Source organism: Monodon monoceros, unplaced genomic scaffold, assembly GCF_005190385.1.
Source record: "Monodon monoceros isolate NGI ecotype Baffin Bay Population unplaced genomic scaffold, NGI_Narwhal_1 Super_Scaffold_5, whole genome shotgun sequence".
Classification (NCBI taxonomy): Eukaryota; Metazoa; Chordata; class Mammalia; order Artiodactyla; family Monodontidae; genus Monodon; species Monodon monoceros.
In genome coordinates, this window is record NW_021703782.1 from 8,321,079 (window position 1) to 8,337,469 (window position 16,391).

The window sequence follows — 16,391 nt, forward strand, 5'->3', positions numbered from 1 at the left end:
GTCAGCACGGGAACTGGGTTGGTGCCCAGAGTCCCCTGGAGCGCAGAGCAGCTGGCTGCATTCACAGGGCGCTCGGAGAGCCAGGTAGTGGGAGAGCATCTGGAAAGAGCTGGAACTCAGGGCAGGGGTGTGACCTCACCCCATCACTGGACTTTGATTGGACTGGCGGTAAATCTCTGGACCTGTTCTCTCATCCAGGACAGGTAGTTTGTGAATCTGTGGGCACTTGAGAAGTTGTAAGGCTTTATACACACGTACAGAACAGCTATTGTCTATTTCAGATCTCTTTAGACAATTTAGATTTCTTTTAGACCTGGAGGCTGGTACTAGTTTAAAAAACCCAGAGTCACGTGTTCAGCGGTTACCACGCTGCGACTGACTGTGCAGCAGAAATGAGGGAACGGACCTCCTGAGAGGGGCTCGTAGAGGATCCATCCGTTGCCTTGTTTGGCACTGAGCTGGGGTTGACAGAGACCGTTTGGGTCATTGAGTCCACTCCCCTGTCTCTATTGAGGACTGCGTCTTAGCCATTCTCGGCAGACGGGTTTCTATTTGATTGGAGTCCTCTAGAGAAATGGGTTTTCTCTCTGTAAGTTCGTCTAACAAGTTCCATCATCCGAAAGTTCTTTCTTGTACCTCACCTAAATCCCTCCTGCTCAGTCTAAATCCACATCCACTTGATGTCATATGAGGAGATTTACAGGATTTGTCCCCAGATGGTCCTCCCCCTGTAGGCTGGTGGTCACACTCCTTTCCTCCTTGTTATGGGACCATGTTGAGGCCCCGCTGTGGGTTGAGTTTTCCTCCAGATCAGGGCTGTTTTCCCCGAGCCGGAGGCTGAAGGTTGTAGGGACGTGGGAGGGGGAGGGATGAGGAAGGTTCCATTATACAAACCGTGATTGAGGAAAGCGGGTGATTGCCCGGGACTGGGAGAGGGGTCTCTGTGGGCACTTCTGGAATGTTCTGCATGTAGGCCTGGGGTGCAGTCGTCTCTCAGAGGGCCACACCTGGGCCAAAAGGCGGGTCCCCTAGCTCTACTCACTGCCCTTTCACCGGTCACTCACCTTCCTTCCATCCGAGGGGCAGGGGGAGGCACAGGTCTGGGACGAGTGGGGGGACCTTAAAACAAGAAAAATATTCCACTGGATTCTGGGAAAAAAATCAGTGGATTCTGATGACTGAAATGTCTTTGCAGCCTCCAGGGGCCTCAGGGAGCTGGGTATTGCACCTTCCGGTGACAGGACCTGAGAGGTGTGGTCGACTTCCACGGATGGGGTCCTGCCACCGGGGCAGGGGCCCAAAGGCGTCCACGTGCTCCACGTGTGTCCCTGCATGCCGGTTTGTCCTTATCATGTCAGAGAATCCAAGAGAGCTTTGTAGCTCCTCCACTCCAATTCCTACAAGTGTCAAAACTTTCTTTTTCTTTATTCCCTGCCCTGAAAAACAGAAGCACCGGCTGCCACGTCTCAGGGCGCTGTGAAGGTCCAGGAAAGCGTGCGACATCCTTTAAAATCTGCAAGACAGGGTATAGTGAGATAAAGCCATCTGTTCCGACGAGGACCGTCAATCGATCGAGGTGTCCTCGTGTAAACAGAGCAGTTACATTTTTACTGGAAAGAATTCTCCTCCCAGCTCTGCGACCTTGAAAAAAAATCGCGGAGGTCAGAGCTGGAAGGAATTATCGTGTTGTCAATCCCCAGATTTGATGAAAAAGGAACTGGAGGCCTAGAGAGGTCAGGGGATTCACCTGAGAGGGAGCAACTCGGAGCAGAAGCTGGTGAAGGGCCTTGAGTGCAGAGCTGCAGCGGCGGGGCGGGGTGGGGGTGGGGTTGGGAGCCGGGTGAGACCCCTCCCCTCGGGCCCGGAGGGTCAGTCATCCTCGGCAGCGCTGGCCAAGGAGGGCGGCTGAGGCAGGGCTGAGGGCGATCCCCACCACCACCACGGGGGCTAGCGGCACAAGTGCAGGGATGTGGGTGTTGGGAAGAAGGGTTCCTGGGAGTGCAGATGGGAGATGGGAGGGGACGCAGGAGCCTGTGGGTGGGCATGCCTCCAGGAGACTTCCCTAGAAGTTTCTTCCTGGATTCTGGCAGCCTGGCTGGCCTTGGTGGTGCTGGCCCAGGAGAGGGAGGCTGGGGATGGAGAGCCCCGGTACGCTCTGGTAGGGGCAGGCCCACGGCCCTAGGGTCCCAGACACTTCTGGGAACAGGAGGTGGCACAGAGGGAGCCAGACGTCTCTGGGAGCCAGTGCCCCTTTGTCGTGTTCCTGCCATACTCGTCTGCCCTCTCTGTGACCAGGCTGCCCAGAAAGGCAGCAGGTGGTCCAGGGGCAGCAGAGGGGCTGGGAGGCCAGGGCTGCCGGGCAGAACCCCGAGCTGGCCGCCACAGCCCGCCATACTCTGCTTCCCCAGTCGCTGGGGGACGAAGGCCGGCAGGAGGGGCCTGGAGAGGGTGGAGGCGCAGCCTGTCCGCTGAGCACTTTCCTGCCCACGGGAGCCGCTGTGACCAGGAGGAGGAGGATGTGGCCCGAGCCCAGTGTTTCCTGCCTGATAAGCCGGCCCCTCCCTGGGAGCCCTGGCCTGGCTACCTTCGGGCCCAGAGCCGTGCCCGGGAGGGGCCGGCTGAGGAGGAAAATCACTTCTCCAGATTAGCTCACCCAGGCCGGGCGTTCCTCCCCCGCCCCGTTCTGCAGCCACAGGAAACGGGGCCGGGGCCCAGCACGCCCAGAGGTCCCCACCTTCAGAGCACTCAGGCTCCAGGCCCAGGGACTCCGGCCTGTCTTGGGGCCTCAGCGGCCAAGTCCCCTGAGAGCGGAAGCCTTCCTGCTCCAAAGTCAACCATGTCCAAGGAGGGCAGTGACTGCAAACCTTTTTATGTGTTTGTCAGATCTCATGCCTGGAGTTCGGGCCTGAAAGCTGGTCAATTTCTTCACGGTCAGTCCACGCACCAGCCCCCTCTCACCTGGCCACTGTCCGAGGGCAGAGGGCGGAGAGCGGTGGGCTTGGGAAGTAAGACGCCAGGCTGGCCCAGAGGGAGGGGCAGGGGCTGGCCCAGGATCCAGCTGCTGCCCTGTTCTGCCCTGACGGGCTGTGTGGCCAGGGTGAGTCCCTGACCCTTTCTGAGCCTTGCTCCCTGTCTAATTGGACGGGGGAGACACAGGGGAGCCACAGGGGAGCCCCTCCTGGGAGTGATGATGGATCGAGGACTCGAGGAGCAGCTGGGGCAGTGGCCGCCCCCGGGGAAGGCTGGCATGCTGAGCGCAGCCCATGCCCACCGTGGGAAGGAGGGAGAGCCTGGAGGGACAGCACCTAGTCATCAGTGTCACCAGCAGCTGCCCCTGCCCCTGCTCAGCTCTCCTCTCCCCTAGAGAACATCCTCTCTGGTTTCCCTCCCACCATCCTGCCCCTGGGGCCAGACGCCTCCCTGGGAGCCGGGATCCCCGGGACTCCAGGGTGGGGGCAAGGATTATGCATAGGACCCCAAGGTCTGTGAGAGGGGCTTCTCAGAGAACTAAGTCCTGGAGAGGGCAGAGGGGCTGCTCAGACACACGGTCATCAATGGGGGCCCCAGCAGCACTGCCGGCCACCGCCATCCAGGCGCATCCCCCCCCCCACCCCCGATAGCCGGCTCTCCCACAGGCCCCCTGCCCCGGGCAGTCCGGCCCCAAACTGGGGATGCACCTCCTTACTCACGCCCAGACCTGCTTCCCAGGCCCCTGACAAAGGCGCCCCCCCCACCCTCATCGGGAAGCCGGTTCTCGGTGAATAAAAGCACCCAAAGGGAGCATCTCAGGCCCAGCACAGGTGAACATGTGCTCGCCTTGGAGAAAACATGTGCATAGGCGTTGACAGATCCCCGAGTGGGCACACAGGACGTGCGGGCAGCACTCCATCCTTCACATTTGGGGGCACAGTTATTTACAAAGCCCTGCTGCATCTGGTGTTTCGCGTGACCATTGCAGCCATTCCGATGTAGGTGTGATTATGCCCTTTCACAGGTGGAGCTGATGCTCAGGTGGGGCAAAGAGGGGCTAAGGCCCCGTCGCTGGTAAGCAGAGATGGGGATCCCGCCAATGGAGGTGGAGACAAACTTGCCCTTCCCAGTTCCTGCCCAGGAGGACGGGCTGTCTCTCGACTGCGCCTGGGGTGAGCATCCACCTACCACAGCTGAGCCTGAACAGCTGGTGGGCGACGGAGAGGAAGGTGGGGGGATTCCCTGGGCAGCGAGACCGCTCGCAGCCTGGCTGATGGCACAGGGCCACCCGAGCTGCCTGGGCTGTGCCGTCCTCTGATCTGGGGTCGCCTGGTCATGGGAGGCCTGCAGATAGGAGAGGTGGGTGAAGGAAGGAAGACTGGGGTCTAGGCCTTTCCATTTTATGCTCTGCAGGGCTGGCCCAGCCACTTGTCTGCTGTGTGACCTCGGGCAAGTCACTTTCCGTCTCTGGGCCTCTGTAAATTAGGAGTCCAGACTTGAGAGTTTCTAGGGGCTAGAATACCCTGGTTCTCTGAGCCTCTGAAAAGGAGCAAGGAAAAGAGAAGTGTGCCCCTCCTCTCTGCTTCTGGCCTCAGCATGGGAGTGGTCTCTAGGGAGGTGGCAGTGGTGGGGGTCCTGGGGCGGGGTTCCCCTGAGCTGCACACATCTGTGCTGGGGGTGTGGCTCCCGCACCCGGGCCCTGAACACGTCCCTCCTCATCATCCCTTCTCGCTTCTCTCTACCTCTCCACACAGGCTGCTGGGCCGCTCAGGGTGAGGCAAGAGGCCTCTGTTGTCTGAGCTCAGCCTGGCAGGTCCTCACATAACCCTGACACCCAGGAGCACCCCTCCCGTCAGGACCAGGTGTGAAGACTGCAGCTGGTCTCCCAAGGGAGGCTGGGCCCTCTGTGGCCCAGGGGGACTCCCAGGCTCCATCCTCCCCACCCCACAACTACTGTCCTCTCCCGGGCCTCGCCACAGTCACCTGGCTCTCGCCCTGAGCCTCCCCCCATCCAGTCCAGCTGGAGGGCCCGTAAGATCTGCAAATGTCACCCTTTGGGGCCAGCTTCTGCCTGCCTGGTATCGCCAGCAAAGCGGAGCTCGGACCTCTCAGAGGGACATTCAGGCCCCAGTCCAGCTGGCAGCCACCTCTCCCCTGACTCATTCCCCACAGCACACCCTGTGTTCTGGGCACAGCAGATTTCCGCACCCCCCCAGTGCCTTTGCATAGGCTGTTCCCTCGGGCTGGAATGCCCTTCCCAGCATCTTCACTCTGTGGACTGCTACTCATGTCTCAAGACCCAGCTTGAATGTTCCCCATCTCAGATAGCCTCTTCCACACATCCTCCACCCATCCGACCCGCCTTCCCCCGGCCCTCAGCCCCAGAGGGTGTGTGAATATTACCACAGCCCTCTCACACAGTACCGAGGGTGTGATGATGCAACCTCTGTTTTCGAGCCTCTATCCTCCCGCTAGTCTGGGAACGAATTTATCTGGAAAGGGCATCTTATTTATCTTTGATTCCATGGGGGCTACTTCGTGCCAGGCACACAGTAGGTGCCCCATCAGTGTCTGCTAGATGACAGAATCTACTCAGGGCTCGAACACTTCCTGGTCCCCCCTCTGCTCAGTGTTTGATCTTAGACAAGTCACTTCATTTCTGTGGGACTCAGTCTTTCTACCTGTAAATTGGTACTAGCTTATGTCAAGAGCTTTCAGATTATGGTAATAAACAGAAGCTCAGGAGATGCTCAATGGTGAGGGATAAATTCCTGATGCAGTCACCTTTTGATGATTGCTGGAAAAATTTAATTCTCCACTGGCTGTCTGCCACCTTTTAGCCTGTGTCCATGCCCCACCCTTGGCCATCTGTCAGGAATGAAAACTATTTGTGATTTTGTCCCCACCAGAGCAGATCAGGAAGAAAATTGGTGCTACATGTCGGGAGCTGATTGATAACACACACACACACACATATGTATTACATGTACATATTACACACGTATATACCACACATATATATTACATACACATATATCACACACATATATTGCACACACTCACACATACAGGAATACATATTACACACATATACACACACATCATGACTTTCCAAGGCCTGATATAAAAGACTTCGGGATAGCTTCTTCTCTCACCCCAAGGGGACAGATCTAGGGGGCTGACACTAATGGTCAGTGTTAGGATTTATCAAAGTAAGGAGTCGGCAGCTAATTCTATTGTAATAAGGATGCTAAGTTCTCTTTGGAAGTAAATCTAGCCCTTTGGTAAGTTATCTTTTCCAGGTCTAATTTAAAAACCTTTTATTATTTTTTGTTCTATTCCTTCTAGGCTTTTTTTTTTCCCTAGGTTTTTGTGTGTGCTCACACATACATTTTTAAACTTTATTTCAGAATATCGAGATTACATCATTTTGTAAACTCGCTTTTTAAAAAAGTGAACATTGTAGCCTGAATACATTTCCGCAGCAGTGCATGCCTCTGAACAGGTGATGAACTCTGTTGTGGGCGCTTCTAGAAGCCACGTTTCTGTGCCCCATGTTACCAGACCCCACGGATGCCCCGCAGTTTGCTGAGCGAGCCTGAGGTACCCTAAATGAGGACCCCTCTCCTCGACTGGAGAGCAGTTCACGGGCTCCTTACATTGAGGAGTGAGGTGTACAACCTCCACCTTTGGGGTGTCTTGGCTCTCAGCTGTGCCCGTTTTCAGAAGCCTTGTCACCCCAGGACTCTCTCCCGGGCATGTTCCCATCGCCCAAGGGTGTGTGGGGCTTTTTTGCCACAAAGGTCAGTAGCCACATGTTTACTTTCTACATGTGGGTTCTACTTGCCACTGAACGTCAGTTCTCAAACGACGTGTTCCCTGCTCCCCTGTGTCATCCGCCCCTTCCCCACTGGACCAGCTGACAGCTGGCTCCGGTGGGAAGGCCCCTGGGGCCCAGGTGCGGGCCACCAGGATTCCCACTTGCAATGCCAGGCCGGGTGCCCGGGGCGGGGGGGAAGTGACTTGTCCGAGGCTGTGCCGTGACTCAGCAGCTTTGCCCAGCCTCCCCGACTGCTGGGAACCGGCCCGGGCCCAGGGCTGCCGCCCGGCCTCTAACATGCACCGTCCTGCTCAGGGTGGAAACCTCTCTTCCTGTGAAGGAGGGCAAAGACCCAGGGGTGCCCCAGTCCTGGGGCGCCTGCTCTGCCAGAAAAGGCCCAGTGGCTTTGGGGTGGCCTTTTCCTGTGTGTGTCCCTCGGCCCAGCCTTACTGTGACTGTGCAGGGCATGGTCTTCCTGTCCCTTGCTGCCTGGGGGGAGAAAGTGTGCGCAGAGGTCAGGGCCTCGGGCCAGCTCTCGGCTCCCCTACTTGCTGCCTGTGAGGTCCAGGGTGAGTCACTCCACTTCCTTGAGCCTCAGTTTCCTCAGCTGGAAGAACGGGAATCCTGAGAGCCCCCCAACACACAGGTTGGATGGGTGGATCAAAATTCCAGGCTGTCATCAAATGACTCGAAGGCGGCACTTAAAAAATGTGCACTTTTCTTTTGACTTCATCCTGTCACTGCCCATCTGAGAATCACGGTGTTTCCCTCCTGGGAACACGGCTCAAAAGTCCCAGCCTCACACCGAGGGCCCATTTCCATATTCCCCTCCCAACCCTGGTCTGCACCAGACTGGCTTATTGGAGGGCACCTTGGTGCACAAGCAATTAAAAAACAGTAGGGTCACTGTGCAAACGCAGCTTCAAGACAGGCTCCCTCATTCCCCTTTGAACCTGGAGTCCAGGAGCTCCCCCAGGCCTCTGCCCCAACATACACAGACATTCCAAGCCCCAGATTCCACCAGCCAGCCTGCCCTCCAACACCACTGCCCACTCTAACCATCACCCTCCTCCCAGCAGGAGCCCTGGCTCAGGTGCCTCCTGTCCCTGAGGCCTGCCCTCCTGTGCCCTCCAGGGTCCCGAGGTCCCTCCTGCCCGAGTCCTGCCTCTTCCATGACCTGCATGCCTGTGGGCCGTTGCCCTTGGTCACGCAGTGCCCTATGGACTGGGTACCAGCTGTTTTGGGCTTACCTCTAGATGCAGCCCGCTAGAGGGCAGGGGTCACCTCAGTGTGATGGCTGATTTAGGGAGAAAGATAGACGTTTAGGTTTAGGTGTGAGGGGCCTGGGTTTGAACCCCAGCAGGTCACTTACTAGCTCGGGAACAATAGGTAAGTTCTCCGACTCCTCTGAGCCTCAGTTGTCTCATCTGTAAAATGACGACAATGAAATAAGGTGCTTGGCACCTGGTAGGTACTCGTTATTAAGTTAGAGATGCCCTTCATGGGGCTATTTTTGCAGTCTCCTCTGTGTCTCGCACATTCCAGGGGTTCCACAAATGCTCCTGAAATGGGGCAGTAACCAGCGTGCTTGGTTGGGCCATGTGGTCGTGATGGGCGCAAATGTAGAGCAGGCCAAGCTGTACCTGGAGGTCTTAATGGTTCCAGTCTGAGTTCCTCCTCCATGCTGGCACCTCAGCCCTTTCACAGGCTCACTCTCACGCTCACAGTAGATTGGATTGTGGCATTTCTGGGTACAAAGACTCAAAGGCAGGGAGAAGGCAGCCCTTCCTGCACCCTTTCACCCAGCATTCCGGTGTGCTGGGAAGGTCTGGGCTGGAAATGTGAGCCCTGGGTTGGTATCATCACCAATGACCATGATGGTGACCTTGGGCAAATCCCTTTCTCTCCCTGGGACTTATTTTCCTCAGTTGTACTATGAGGTGGCTGAAGTAGGTACCCCTAGGATCCCTTCAGCTCTGCTGTTCCGTGACTCTGAGGTCAAAGAGCTTCCTGGTCTCAAATAAATAAAGGTGATACTTTATTCTCAAATTTCAGGTAGAGTGACACTGGCTATACGGGTGGGTGGGAGGAATAGTAATTGTTGAATAATGGCTGGTAGCATTAATTAATGAATTTGCTTCTGTAATTAACTATTTATTTAACTCTTCATTTATCTAGCGCTCTGTGCCAATGTGGCAGATCGAAGTTGGCTAAGAATGCTTTGTCACTCCTTTCCCTGAAAGGCATGTCTATTTTCCCACTCCCGTGATTCTGAGCTGGATCTAACACTGCTTTAACCAATAGAATACAGTAGAAGTGATGCTCTGCTTTAAGACGACTGTCACCTTCCACTTCCTCCTTCTTGGAACCCAGCTTGTGAGGAAGCCCAGGCAGCCACACGGAGAGGCCCGTGTGGAGGAGGGTTAGGGCTCTGAGTCAATAGTCTCAGCTGAGCTCCCAGCCAACAACCAGCACCAACCTGCCAGCCATGGAGGTGAAGCATCTTGGAAGTGGCTCCTTCAGCCCCAGTTGAGCTATTCTAGCTGATGCCATGTGGAACAGAGACAAGTAAGCAGTCCACGTGAACCCTGCCCCTATAGCAAAATCCTGATTGTTTTTTTTTGTTTGTTTGGTTTTTGCGGCACGCGGGCCTCTCACTGCTGCGGCCTCTCCCGCTGCGGAGCACAGGCTCCGGACGCGCAGGCTCAGCGGCCATGGCTCATGGGCCCAGCCGCTCCGCGGCATGTGAGATCCTCCCGGACCGGGGCGCGAACCCGTGTCCCCTGCATCGGCAGGCGGACTCTCAACCACTGCGCCACCAGGGAAGCCCTGATTGTTGTTATTTTAAACCACTAGGTCTGGGGATAGTTTGTTACACAGCAATCATCACTGAAACTTCAGAGCTAGTGCTGGTCTATGGGAACCCAAAGATAAAGACGTGTCTTAGCCTATGCTCCTCTCAAAAACAGAACCTAAGACAAAGGTTTGCTTGCAGTATACAGTTTCTTTGAGAAGTGACCTCAGACAGCAGAAATGAAGACCAAAGGGGGAAGACAGAGGAAGGAAAGTCGATATTTAGGTGTGTCCCTGAGTTGTCCACCACAGTGGGTGACTAGTACTTGAGCCCACTGGGACCGTCTGAGGAGCCCCAAACATTGTGTCTCAGAATCGTCTGCCTGAGGGATGAAAGGGTGAAGCATTTAGACATGGGTTCCCCCTCCTATTGGCCGGAGGGGTCCATGGGATGTTCAGTCCCCCCACACTTCCAGGATGTGAGTGTGTGAATGCCACGCGGGTTCCTGACAGTGCCTCAGGCTGTGACATGAGAGAAGTCCCGGGGCAGGAAGCAGAGGACATTGGCATATGTTGGAGTTAGGTACTGTCAGCACAAAGTGGACAAAGTGGCATGGAACCATTGCTGTAGCCTCGGCTGGAATCAGAAGTGAGGCCGCGAGAATGGGAGGTGGCCCACAAGAGATGTCCAGAGTGACACGGCCCTTTGAGAAGCTGACCGTCTAGTGCCCTTCTCAGCACGTGGGCAGTGGCTACTCCATGAAGCTGTCAGGCTCTCTCAGCCGCACCTGCAGGCTGGTGTTAATTCCAGGCTTTGAGTCCCAGTCACCAGCAATCTCCTGGTTCAGAGTTTGAAAGTGAGTCTCCTCTGGACGCTAAGATTTCCAACTGGCATTGTCCTGGAGACAGTAGCCACTGGGCCAGGTTAGTGCTTCTTGCAAAGAATCTTGAGCAGCGCTGCCCACCTTTCACCAACAGCTCTACCCTTTTGCTAGAAAAGTTCCAAAGCCTTTGTCCGCCTGTCTGGTCTAAATTATTCCCAAAGCTTTAGAGGTACTTGGAGTCCTCCAGAAGGAAACACCTAAGGCCGGTTTACATGAGAGGTTCTTTCTAGCTGTGCCACTTCCTCTGCTCAGAGGTCATGGAGGTGACACTTGCAGATTCTGCTGGAACTCTGAAACCCACAGGAAGAGCAGCCTCCTAAGAAACTCTTCTGGGATGATGGGGCCTGGAGAATACAGTCTCATTGTAGCAGGTTCAGGAAAGTATGTTCCTGGAACCTAGGCTGGGAATCACGTTGCCGTGTTCTCAGAAGGTTGGAGTAGGCAGGGGGCTCAGAAAGGTCACAAGGGTTACCTTGCCCCTCATTTCAAAAATGTGGGCACTGGGAATGGCCTCTGGTTTCTCAAGCTTTGGAGTAGGTGTAAAAGAACTTTACAGAAAATGTCAGAAAGCCCTTTGGGTTCTTTGGAGGACATTTTCAAAGTAGCATTGTAAGGAGTTATAATAATAAAACATGAACGGTTGACAGAGGTTTGCACTTAATGCATTTTATGGCCGAGACCCTGTTGAACAAGCAGGGTATGATGACGTTGCTGTTGGGGTGGATGTTTTCTGAAGAGAGGATAATAGCGATGGGTAAATTCAGTTCATTGCTGCCTAAATCCTCCACTGGACTTTGAGGGTCCAAGTTCCCAAAGAAGAGGTTCTGTCCCGTGGACCCTGAATAGTCTTCCATCTAAGAGTAGATACTGTGTTCTGGCTCAGAGTCCAGAGCAAAAAGTGTGACTTATACCCAAGAGCCATTACACCTGTGGGCAGGGCAGTGGTCTTGGCTACAGGGACCGTGCCTTTTGAGGCAATAGATGAGACAAAAGCTCTCATCTCAAGGCTGGAGTTGTGCTGCATCTGTCGTGGCTTCGCCCCCTGTTAGTCAAGTGACCTTGAGTAATCATCTCAGCTGTGTGAACCTCAGTTTCCTTATCTGTCATGGGAGAAGCGTTCCCTGCCTCGCCGGCTTGCTGACCTCAGTCAGATAATGGGTGTGTGCACATTGGCTCAAACCACTGACGGGGTGGAGCTGCCTCCAGGTGATCGGTAAGGAGCAATCTCTCAATCAATCTCTCCTCTTTTTTTTCTGCTTCCCTTTGCACGGTGTCTTCCTTCTCTCAGCCAGGGATCTCAGCTACTAGAATGTTAGCCTCCTAGAATCCTTACAGCCTCATACCTAGAGGGAGGGAACCCTGCCAGCTCTAGGTAGAAAAACACCTGAATCAATCACCATGGCTGGGGGTGTGGTGGGTGGGGTGACTATGGAGTATTTTGATTGGTCTAGCTTGGGTCATGTGCCCATGCCTGGCCCAATCACTGTGGCCGAGGGCAATGGAGTACTAGGATTGGTCCACTTGGGGAACATGCTCATCCTTTGGCCAGGGAGGGAGGCACTATGCCTGGGAGCCTCCATCAGAAACACCTGGTTGGTGCAGGAGGTGGAGGACAGTTTTTCAGAGAAGGAGCTGTTGATCTGGGCAGTCGAAACTGTAAATGTCCACTGAAGTGGAGGGCTACTTTGTGAGCCTTTAGGCGCCAGGTGCCTGTAAGGTGACGTCAATATTTCTGTTGTTAGCCCTGTACCTGAGTTTCTGTGAGGAGGATCAGGGACGGGGAGCCTGCTCTACTCTGAGTATCCTGGCCAAGAAGGTTGGGAACTTGATTTCTCACCTGTTATTGAAAATTCCAATGTCTTATCGATAAAACAGTTCTCCCCTTTAAAACAGAGAACACATGGGACTTCCCTGGTGGCGCAGTGGTTAAGAATCCACCTGCCAATTCAGGGGACATGGGTCCGAGCTCTGGTCCGGGAAGATCCCACATGCTGTGGAGCAACTAAGCCCGTGCGCCACAACTACTGAGCCTGTGCTCTAGAGCCCGTGAGCCACAACTACTGAAGCCCGTGTGCCTAGAGCCCGTGCTCCGCAACAAGAGAAGACACCACAGTAAGAAGCTCGCGCACCCCAACGAAGAGTAGCCCCTGCTCGCCTTGTCTAGAGAAAGCCCACGTGCAGCAGTGAAGACCCCAGAAAAACCAGAGAACACAGCGTGCACAGCATGAGTGCCCTTAAAGTGCTTCTCCCATCGTGGTTCTCCTTTTCTACTCCATCCACGCAGCCACTCTTTGCTGAACAGGTGGTCTTTGGCAATGCTCTCTGGTCTACACGCATACAATGTGCCTGACAACATGTGAAAGTCTAAGAAGACACAACAGAGGTACAATGGCTCCTGGCTCTCAAAGGAGTTGCAGGCTGGCAGGGGGACAGCTGGCAAAAAGGCATGAACGCTCAGGAGCTGTCAGCATGGAGGAGAGAGGGGGGAGGCCGAGGGGCTCAGAATGCCTGGTCTGGGGAGAGGATGGCCCCTGCCTGTGGACTTCTCCCCACTCCCTGCCATTGCCAGGCCACCAATACTTGAAAGGCAGTAACACAGGGAGGTGAAGAGTATGAGCTCTGTCTAGACTGGCTGGTGTTATCCAGCCCCTGCCCATCATTTTTCTCATCTATAACATGGTGATGATAATAATAGTATGCATTTCACAGGGTTGTCATGCAAATAACATGTTACTACATGTCAAGTGCTTACAAGTGTAAGCACAGAGCATGTGTCCAACTCATATAACTTGTTGCCACGTGTCACATCAAATATTTGCTTGTTACCTCATTGACTTTCTGTCTCCCCACCAGATTATAAATTTCATGAGCAGGGACTTTTTTACAGCTGGGTGCAGTATTCTCAAGGCTCAGAATAGTTGCTAGCACACAGTAGGTACTTACTAAATATTTGTGTACTGCATACCTGACAGTTAATCTTATACTTGGCTTGAATTATTTGAAGAGCCTCCTTCCCGGTCTCCCTTCTTCCAGCCTCTATATCCCTCCAATCCTTTTGCTCTTACTCAAAAGGTCAGGGTTTTGTTGTATTAAAACCTTCAGCGGATGGGATGAGGCCACATGCTGTGGAGATTAGGGAAGGCAGTCTGCTTTACTCAGTCTACAGATTCAAATGTTAACCTCGTGCAAAATACCCCTCACAGAACCACACTGAATAATGTCTGACCTGGGTTCTACAGTCTTTTTAAAGAGTTAATGCTGACCTTTGAGTTAGATGCTGATGATTCTGGAGTGGATCCGTGGCTTGTTTTTTATATAGTCGATAACACTGCTACAGTTCTCAGGGTGGATGGTAAATGCAGAGAAGCATTTGCGCATGTTACCATTTCATCGTTAACTTTCTTGAAAAAGAGAAAGTCAAGATCTTTACATTTTCATTACTTATGCACTTTCTTTTATTGTCAGGCTCATTGCTTCTAAGGGTCGTTGAAAAGTGACAGTGCAATTGCAAACACTATGATAAATAACTGTAGGTTTACACCATCCAGTAAGTGGCAAAGTTGCTCCGACTACTGCCTGTGAGCCCTTCAGCAAGACTCCTGCCTTTGAGGTCCCGCATGTCGCGAATACGCCCTTCGCCTGTCACTCCCCGTCCCCCACTGGCTCTCCAGTGGCCTTGTGGCCTTATGCCTCTTGCAGGCCACAGCATCACCGACTGGATCAGCAACACTGAGTCTGTCCCTTTGCACCACCCCAGCCGGGGGGAGTCAGCTCTCCTGAGTTGCTTGTGTCCGCGAGCATTTCAGCATCCCCGGGAGAGCCGCAAACCCTGTCCTTGAGAGGGTTACCCTGAGACAGGAAAGGCCTGGGAAGGAGTGGCAGGTCAGCCCTCGTCATCTTCCGGATTTAGCCTCAAGTTTACTGAAAACTTGCTCACTGCACACGTGACTCACACACCAAGAAGCTGGCAGGGGAATGTAAATGGATACAGCCACTATGGAGAACAGTATGGAGGTTCCTTAAAAAACTAAAATTAGAACTACCATATGACCCAGCAGTCCCACTACTGGGCATATACCCTGAGAAATCCATAATTCAAAAAGAGTCATGTACCACAATGTTCATTGCAGCTCTATTTACAATAGCCAGGACATGGAAGCAACCTAAGTGTCCATCAACAGATGAATGGATAAAGAAGATGTGGCACATATACACAGTGGAATATTACTCAGCCATAAAAAGGAACGAAATGGGGTCATTTGTAGAAACGTGGATGGACCTAGAGACTGTCATACAGAGTGAAGTAAGTCAGAAAGAGAAAAACAAATATTGTATATTAATGCATATATGTGGAATCTAAAAAATAAATGGTTCTGATGAACCTAGGGGCAGGACAGGAATAAAGATGCAGACGTAGAGAATGGACTTGAGGACACGGGGAGAGGGAAGGGTAAGCTGGGACAAAGTGAGAGAGTGGCATGGACATATATACACTACCAAATGTAAAATCGATAGCTAGTGGGAAGCAGCCGCAAAGCACAGGGAGATCAGCTCGATGCTTTGTGACCACCTAGAGGGGTGGGATAGGGAGGGTGGGAGGGAGATGCAAGAGGGAGGAGATATGGGGATATATGTATATGTATAGCTGATTCACTTTGTTATAAAGCAGAAACTAACACACCATTGTAAAGCAATTATACTCCAATAAAGATGTTAAAAAAAACAAAAGAAGCTGGCAGGAGCTGGAAGCCCAAGTGGAAGGGCACCAGTCGCATCCTGGCTTCTTTTAGAGCAATGCTTATTAACACTCCATTAAACAATGACAAACCAGGCAGGACTCCAGGACAAAAGAGGTCAGCCAGGACTGTCCCGGACAAACCAGAGCGTGTGGTCGCCTCACTTATGGGGCGCTTTATCCTCGGGCTCTAGGGGATGCTCCAACCTCAGCCGGAGTTAGGGGATGGTGTGTGCATCCAGGCCTTGCATGAGCGTGCAGCACAGGTGGGAACAGCAGACTTGGGGTCCTCCACGAGTTACTGCAAGAGGCTGCTCACTCCTGCTTCCTCAGGGCAGTGAGAGGGAGGGTTTTCCCAGTAGGACCACCCATTCTGTGGCCTTACCTTGATGTAGAAATCCCGGCTCTAGCTCCCGAGGTCTCCACTCCCGTCCCCGAGGAGGCCTTGGAATGCGCTCATCGCGGTGACTTTCCTCCTCATCGCTGGCCCCTTGTGACCTCCCTGTCCCCCCCTCCTTCACTAATGTAACTCAGCTACACATGAAGTAGTTATTTGACAAGTACTGTAGCCAGGACGTTTGCGTGTTTGAGAACGAGCTGGAGGAGGGCGGCTTCCTAAGCCTGCTCGGGCCCCGCGCCTGAAAGCCAGCATTTCCAAAGGCGCTTAGTCTGCCCTTGGGTTGGAAGGGCCTTAGGGTTCTGCGGGGTGTCCTTCTCTCAGATGCCCAGCCCCCAGCCTCCTCTGCTTGGCCTTGAGCAGATGACACCAAGTGACTGTGGCAGCCAGCCGGGTATGGGGGGCGTTTGTCTCTCTTGCTAAGTGGGGCAATCTTCTCGAGGGCAGAGGCTTCTAGCACAGGGCCAGGCCGAGCCCCTGGAGGGTTCCACGGGGAAGGGCAGGGTGGGAGGGTCTACCTCTTCCATCACAGGTAGAGCCTGCACCTCTGCTCTAGGCCCTGGCAGGAGGGAGGGAGCTTTACACCTGAGAAGTTTGATAAGCTTCCCAACACCCCTGTGGACAGAGGAGGGAGGCTCAGGGTTTTCTTAAATTTTTTATTCATTCACTCTTCCTCCCTCCCTCCCTCCCTCTCTCTCTTTCTTTCCTCCCTCCCTCCTTCCTTCCTTCCTTCCTTCCTTCCTTCCTTTCTTTCTTTCTTTCTTTCTTTCTTTCTTTCTTTCTTTCTTTCTT